General features: G+C 41.1%; 1 protein-coding gene across 1 annotated transcript in view; it reads right to left on the reverse strand.

Annotated features, from left to right (window-relative positions):
• Positions 1 to 7,936, reverse strand: part of LOC136842389 (probable serine/threonine-protein kinase DDB_G0277165) — a 56,316-nt gene extending 48,380 nt beyond the window's left edge. The window contains exon 1 of the mRNA XM_067109646.1: positions 7,761 to 7,936. The gene's annotated coding sequence lies outside the window, so the exon portion shown is untranslated. The remainder of the gene's footprint in view (positions 1 to 7,760) is intronic.
• Positions 7,937 to 8,858: the final 922 nt, after the last annotated feature.

Below are 8,858 nucleotides of genomic sequence, written 5' to 3' on the forward strand. Positions count from 1 at the left end.
TTCATTATATCGGAAGATACAACACTTCATTGTACGCCACACCTGGAGTTGCAGCTGACATCTTCCACCGTTACCTCCTTTTGTTCATCTTCCGCTTCCTATTATTACTAGTAGCCGTGAGTAGTTTCCTAGTAGCAAGGAGCAGTGGTAGCAGTAGTAGTAGTAGTGGCAGTGAGTATAATTAGTAATGGATGATATAGGCTCAAGGACTCAACCAAACCTACATAAGCAAATAATGCAAATTACACACACAAACACGCGTGCAGTACAAACATATACGATTATAAATAAATAAATATAATAATTATATTAATTATACATATACATACATCTATATATGTATGATTATATACATATATATATATATATATATATATATATATATATATATATATATATATATATATATATACACACATATACGTCATTCTGCATCTTACGCCTGTAGACATATTGCCAACGTCATCAGCGCCATCTTTCCGATAGGACCAGCCTTTTTGGGGCCTAATCACCATCTCCGGCGATTGTGAGGTTTCTTCTTCATCTCTTATGATATAGCAGAACGCGTAGACATTTTTTTTATGTATTTCTATTTGTTTTCCGTGTGGTAACAGAGATGAGTCTTCTACCATTAATAAACTCCATTTCTGGTCGTATGGGTGCACTAGTCAAATTAGAAAGCATACTTATATTTAATATATATATATATATATATATATATATATATATATATATATATATATATATATATTATAGATATATATACTCGTATATATATTATAGATATATATATATATATATATATATATATATATATATATATATATATATATATATATATATATATATTATTAACATATCCCAAGCTCCTTACCTTAATGCAGAGGCTGCAGAAAGTGTTGTCTCCCGCAACTGCGACCAACCAAAGTCGACTAATTACTAAATACATAATTCACTGCAAAAGTTAAACAAAGGCACAATGAATTTTAACAGGAAACAAGCCCAAGGACATTTAACTCCCCCAACTGCCTACCCCCCCCCCCACCACGTTGTGAGTGCTTGTTTGTGAGAGAGAGAGAGAGAGAGAGAGAGAGAGAGAGAGAGAGAGAGAGAGAGAGAGAGACTCCTCTCCATTCACATCATCTTCAAAACTCAAGTGGGGATACGTCAGAACTCTCTCAGTTCTGGGCAATATCTGGAGAGGCCATTGAATCAAATATTTTTCCTTTTCTTTTCTTTTCTCTATCACTGCAGTTTGGATTAATTCACCGATTGATTGATATTCCTTCTGGCGTCGCAACCATGACCGACAATGACGTATATATACTAAGGAATGTTTGTGTACGCAAACACCAAGAAACAAACAATGACAGATTATGAAGTGAAGAATACCAGGTTTCAACAATGAAAAAACACAAAATAATTGGAAATCGTGTATGTACGCTCGTACAGTTCTCTCTCTCTCTCTCTCTCTCTCTCTCTCTCTCTCTCTCTCTCTCTCTCTCTCTCTCTCTCTCTCTCTCACACACACACACACAAACACATTTTAAAGAGGCATAACAAAAGCTACCTAGAAGCGTTGTCCTAAGTTTGTACTCTCTCTCTCTCTCTCTCTCTCTCTCTCTCTCTCTCTCTCTCTCTCTCTCTCTCTCTCTGAGTTGCATTCCAAGGAGCCATAACATAAACATACTTAAAAGCAGTTTTGTTGCCTTAAATTTTTACTTCTCTCTCTCTCTCTCTCTCTCTCTCTCTCTCTCTCTCTCTCTCTCTCTCTCTCTCTCTCTCTCTCTCTGCAGGAGTGTAGAAGTTCCGAAGGACTCTCACCGAATGCTGAGGATGGTTTTACTAACAAACCTGAGAGTGCCTCCACGCCCCAAAAGGAAGAAGGCGTTAAGTGAGAGAGAGAGAGAGAGAGAGAGAGAGAGAGAGAGAGAGAGAGAGAGAGAGATGCAGTCTTCCTTCCTTCCTTTGGGAGGCTATAAACTGGAGGAAATCGGAACATACACAACGATATATTATCGAAGGACCCAATGGCACTAATATTCTACGGCTACGGTAGGATCTGAAATAAGGACATCAGGACGAGACACTATTGGAAATAAAGACTGGGCACTATTAGAAATAAGGACTGGGTACTTTTAGAAATAAGGACTGGGCACTGTTGGAAATAAGGACTGGGTACTATTGGAAATAAGGACTGGGCACTATTGGCAATAAGGACTGGGCACTATTGGAAATAAGGACTGGGCACTATTGGAAATAAGAACTAGCCACTACTGGATACAAGGACTGGACACTGCTGGAAATAAGGACTGGGCACTAAAGGCAGTAAGGACTGGACACTATTGGCAATGACTGGACACCAATGAAAATAAGGACTGGGCATTATTGGAAGTAAGGACTGGACACCTCTGAAAATAAGGACTGAGCACTATTGGAAATAAGGTCTAGACACTATTGGAACTAAGGACTGGGCACTATTGGAAATAAGAAATAGACACTATTGGAAATGAGGTCCCAACACTATGACGAATGTTGACTATAGTCGACGCATTTTAAGAATATAACTCAGCCACGCCCACATCCTCCTTACCCCACCCCGCCACCCTAGTCTAACCTCCCTCCCCTCTTTCACGATATACTCGTACGGCTGGCAGCGCTGTCCTTATCAGTCTCCCACTCTTTCCCATCTCTGGATGAGTGAAGGGAGGGGATTGCTTCCCTCCAGGGTCTACTACTCCTCCCTGGGATGAACGACCTTTCGATGTTGTCAGTGTCATAGCCAAGCAGCAACTGATATCGTTGGAAAGTGCAGTACGATAATGTCATGAATTACCCACGGTGCCAGGGGAAGGAGGAGTGCCCGAGTGATATTCTTAAAATGCGTCGACTTTAATTCTGACGAAAATTTTCGATGCTATACACAACAACTGCCTGCCTGATTCGTCTTCCAAATCAACCTGCTTTCAAACAACTTCCTGAACCAACTACAAACTTCCCCAAGCAACTGGAGAAAAAAAAAGATAAAAAATCAGTCCCTAGAACTGAATACAATAAAAAAAATATACTCCGGTGGACCCCACTTCCGAAACTGCGACGACTTGTGACCAATGCAAGTCACGCACAAGGCAAGGCCTTCTTGAGAAAGAAGGTAAACAATCCGATGTTCAACAAATTTCAGTCGTTCATTTCACAAGAGAATTGTTGCGACGTCAGCTGGGTTTCTCTCTCTCTCTCTCTCTCTCTCTCTCTCTCTCTCTCTCTCTCTCTCCTTTTACTGTCCTTGTTTCTTCTTATTCCAGCTTTCATATGTTCAAAGAATTTAGGTCGTTAACTTCACAAACCTCTCTCTCTCTCTCTCTCTCTCTCTCTCTCTCTCTCTCTCTCTCTCTCTCTCTCTCTCTCTCTCTCTCTCTCATTCTAAGGAGACGTAAAATTACTGCACTCAGAAACCACTGTCTTTAATTTGTACTCTTTCCCTCTCTCACTCTCTCTCTCCCCCCTCTGCTCTTATTATCCCACCCATTCGCATGCAGATAATTCTACTCTTCGCACATCAACCCATTTTCTTTCTCAGCTTTTCTTCGCAAGCCGGTTCTCAATCTCTCCTAATCTTGCAAGATGCTAATAACGAAGGCCTTAATGGTATCAGCAAATGGAGCGGGCGAAGACGAAACTTTAAAGAGAGAGAGAGAGAGAGAGAGAGAGAGAGAGAGAGAGAGAGAGAGAGAGAGAGAGAGAGAGAGAGAGAGAGATTTAGGACAACTGCTTCTAAGTAAGATTTGTTATGCCTCCTTAAAATGTGTGTGTGTGTGTGTGTGTGAGAGAGAGAGAGAGAGAGAGAGAGAGAGAGAGAGAGAGAGAGAGAGAGAGAGAGAGAGAGAGAGAGACTGACTTCTATTTCTCTTTAGATATTTGCCAATGACATGTCACTGGCTCTCAGGAAAAACTTTGAAAGGATGGAATGTTTACTGAAAGGTATGAACTTCAAAGAGAGAGAGAGAGAGAGAGAGAGAGAGAGAGAGAGAGAGAGAGAGAGAGAGAGAGAGAGAGAGAGATACTCCTATTCCTTTTCAGATAATTGCACTGGCTCTCAGGATAGACTTTCATAAAATGGAATGCTTACTTAGAAGAACGGATGTCAAAGAGAGAGAGAGAGAGAGAGAGAGAGAGAGAGAGAGAGAGAGAGAGAGAGAGATCCTCCTATTCCTTTTTAGATAACTGCCAGTGCCATCTGCTTCCAGGACAAAGCTGCACAGACAAAAAGAAAAAAAAAAATAATCCCTGGCTGGTCAAACAGACGCGTGACGTGTCCGCTCACCCATAGCCTACATATTTGATAAAGTTGGGTTCCTGTTACTGCTTCAAACAAGACAAGAGACTAGGGGACAGGAGAGAGAGAGAGAGAGAGAGAGAGAGAGAGAGAGAGAGAGAGAGAGAGAGAGAGAGAGAGAGAGAGAGAGAGAGAATGCTGCATCTCTAATACGGCAGATGTCACTGATTCTCAAGGTAAACTTTGATAAGATAGAATACTTAAAAATGAATGTCAAAGAGAGAGAGAGAGAGAGAGAGAGAGAGAGAGAGATGGCAGACGGGAAAGGGATAAAGAGAGGTAATTCACACACTCATGGCAAGTACGGACGGTCACGTTCCATGTTGATGACGACCATTACTGTATTTCCGAGAGAGAGAGAGAGAGAGAGAGAGAGAGAGAGAGAGAGAGAGAGAGAGAGAGAGAGAGAGAGAGAGAGAAACCAATATATACGGTAGGAAAAAAAATTTGCTTAAAATATCTGCTCTTACTGCACAAAATTAACACGGGAACTCATGAAAAAAAAAACACTGAAGACATTCAATAGACATTATCTATTAAAAGTAACTGGTATTATGAGAGAGAGAGAGAGAGAGAGAGAGAGAGAGAGAGAGAGAGAGAGAGAGAGAGAGAGAGAGAGAGAGAGAGAGAGATGAATAAGAAGTGAGAGGAATAAAACATTAGTAAAATGACGCGCCAAAATTTCAAGACGCGAAAAAGGAAAACATGTACAGATAAACAAAAAATAAACAGATCAAAAGAAAAAAAAAAATCTCAATAATGCAAAGCCTTTCTCTCTCCCCTCAAAAAAAAAAAACACCCAAAGCACGTCATTACACGAGATAATTAATAGGAAAAAAATGTCTACAATAGGTATCACTCACCTTTCATATGAGTCATTTAGGCATTCCTGCGTCAATGACCTAATATAGATTTCACAGAGAGAGAGAGAGAGAGAGAGAGAGAGAGAGAGAGAGAGAGAGAGAGAGAGAGAGAGAGAGAGAGAGAGAGAGAGAGAGAGAGAATTTTTAATATACCGAGATAATCAATCAATTACTGTTATTGAGGCCGCATTTAAAAAGGCGAGATTCCTGGCTTATTGCCTCACCTGTAATTAGCACACATACCTGTAACGACCGTTTGTGGGTGGGATGAGGAATGACGTCACTTCTAATCAGGTGAGAGAAACATTCATCTGACAATGTCACTGTATACATTCCCCTGTCCATGTCACTATAAACTTTCGTATGTCAATGTCACTGTAAACGTTCCCCTGTCCATGTCACTGTAAACATTCAACCGTCAGTTCCCCAGGAAACATTCACCTGTCCATGTCACTGTAAACATTCATCTGTCAACGTTACTGTAAACATTCATCTGTCAATGCCACTGTAAACATTCGTCTGTCAATGTCACTGTAAACATTTACCTGTCCATGTCACTGTAAACATTCAACTGTCAGTGTCACTGGAAACAATCGCCTGTCAATGTCACCATAAACATTCACCTGTCAGTGTTATTGGAAACAATCGCCTGTCAATGTTACTGGAAACATTCATCTGTCAGTGCCACGATAAACATTCATCTGCCCATGTCCCTGTCAACATTCAACTGTCAAAGTAACTGGAAACAATCACCTGTCAATGACACTATAAACATTCACCTGTCAATGACACTGTAAACATTCACCTGTCAGTGTCATTATAAACTTTCACCAGTCAATGTCACTATAAACATTCACCAGTTAATGTCACGGTAAACATTCACCTATCAACGTCACTGTAAACATTCGCCTGTCAATGCCACTATAATCATTCACCTGTCAATGTCACTGTTAACATTCCCCGGTCAACGTCACTGGAAACATTCCCCTGTCCATGTCACTGTAAACATTCACCTGTCGATGTAACTGGAAACATTCGCCTGTCAATACCACTGGAAACATTCCCCGTGTCCATGTCACTGTAAGCACTCATCTGTCGAAGCAACTGGAAACATGCACCTGTCAATGTCACTTTAAACATTCACCTGTCAATGTCACTGTAAACATTCCCCTGTCAACATCACTGGTAACAATCCCCTGTCCATGTCACTGTAAACATTCATCTGTTAATGTAACTGGAAACATTCGCCTGTCAGTATCACTGGAAACATTCCCCGTGTCCATGTCACTGTAAACATTCATCTGTCCCAGTAACTGAAAACATTCACCTGTCAATATCACTATTAACATTCACCTGTCAATGCCACTGTAAACATTCGCCTGCCAACGTCACTGCAAACATTCCCGTCAATGCCACTGGAAACATTCGCATGTCAATATCACTGGAAACATTCCCCTGTCCACGCCACTGTAAGCATTCACCAGTCAATGTCACAGCAAACATTCCCCTGTCAATGTCACTGGAAATATTCGCCTGTCAATATCACTGGAAACATTTCCCTGTCTTTGTTACTGTAAACATTCATCTGTCAATGTAACTGGAAACATTCACCTGTCAATATCACTTGAAGCATTCGCCTGTCTACGTCACTGGAAACATTCACCTGTCAATATCACTTGAAGCATTCCCCTGTCCATATCACTGTAAGCATTCACCAGTGAATGTAACTGTAAATCATTCGCCTCTCAATGTAACTAAACATTCACTTGTCAATGTCACGGTAAACATTCACCTGTCAATGTCACTGCAACCATTCACCTGTCAATGTCACCGTAAACATTCACCTGTCAATGTCACTGTCAACACTCACCATTCAGTATCACTGTAAACAATCACCTGTCAATGCAACCACAAACATGCATCTGCCAAATGTAACTTTAAACATGCACCTGTTTCTGTCACTGCAAACATTCACCTGTCAATGTCACTGTAACATGGAAAAAACTACTTAATTTTTAACATAACACACGCATCATGGTTCCTTAGATTGTGTCCGAATGTTTTAGGAAAATTAAGTTAGGTATAAATTCAAAAGGAAAAGTTTCTTGCAGTATTTGTGAATATTGATTTACGATTTATATGTAAATCTATATATATATATATATATATATATATATATATATATATATATATATATATATATATATATATATATATATATATATAATCCTTTGCAAATCTTGATCACATCCACAACCTTATAAATCCATAATGACTCTTCTCTCCACACAAACACTTAAGGGGGAAAAAAAATTAACAAACTGAGCATGACAAAAAAAAAAATAAATAAATAAAAACAAATCCCCAACACCACCGATGACGTCACAGAGGTAAACAAAGGGACCGCCGCCAGCCACCACCAAAACACTGATGTGATGTGATGTGATGTGATCTCCAACACTGAAACGCCAACACCAACAACACTCTTTCCCTTCGACAACGGACGCAAAATCTGGATACAGTGTCGAGTGACGAAGTCGACTAAAGAGTTATTGAATGATTACATTTTTAAGTAACAAGAGACGCACTGTCCCACGGGAATGTCACGTCGATCTCGCTAAGCTCTTCTTCAGTTCCTCAGTCGACGAAAGCAGCGTCGACAGAAGCGACCAGAGACGGGCAAGCCACTGGCGACCACGGACGACGAAGCTACGCACAGGAGGAAACACGCCACCACACTGAGTGTGCCAGAGAGAGAGAGAGAGAGAGAGAGAGAGAGAGCCACCACCACTGTTTGGGCCGAGGAGGGGAGGTGTGCTTGGAGAAGAGTGTGTGTGGCAACTAACCCCCCTTTCTCTTTCTCTCTCTCTCTCTCTCTCTCTCTCTCTCTCTCTCTTTTGCCTTTCCTCCCTCTCCTCTCTCTCTCTTTTTTCCTTTCATCCCTCTCCTCTCCTCTCTCTCTTTTTTTCATTTTCTCACTCTTCTCTTTAGGCCCCCTTCCCTCTCTCTCTCTCTCTCTCTCTCTCTCTCTCTCTCTCTCTTTTTACTCCCTCTCCTCTCCTCTCTATCTCTTTTTCCTTTCCCCTCTCTCTCTCTCTCTTTCAAAAATGCTCGCAACGCAAGCGCTGACGAGTAGACCCCTCTTCCCCCCTTCCCCCTTCTTTCCCCCTCCCCTCCCCCCCCAACCCCAACCTAGGATGAACACACTTCTAGCTTGGATGAAAGGAGCTACACGGATCTCCAATCTAATCTCAATAAAATCCTTTTCATAAGAGACTGACCTCGAATGACCCTGAATGACCTCGAATCACCTTGATTGACCAATTCCAAGATTGATTTCCACAATTGGAAGAAATTTTCGAAAAAGGAAAATACATTCGCGAGGAAAAAGAGCACATATCCTACAGGTTCCCCCGAGTATTCTCCAGCATCGTTCATTGATGGAGAGAGAGAGAGAGAGAGAGAGAGAGAGAGAGAGAGAGAGAGAGAGAGAGAGAGAGAGAGAGAGAGCTCGTCCGTATATGACAAACGTATATAAATTACAAGAAAAATTCAGCATATACACTAGCAAAAATTACAGTGAAGAATCTATAAACGTGGAGAGAGAGAGAGAGAGAGAGAGAGAGAGAGAGAGAGAGAGAGAGAGAGAGAGAGAGAGAGAG

The sequence above is a fragment of the Macrobrachium rosenbergii genome, chromosome 10, assembly GCF_040412425.1.
Source record: "Macrobrachium rosenbergii isolate ZJJX-2024 chromosome 10, ASM4041242v1, whole genome shotgun sequence".
NCBI lineage: Eukaryota > Metazoa > Arthropoda > Malacostraca > Decapoda > Palaemonidae > Macrobrachium > Macrobrachium rosenbergii.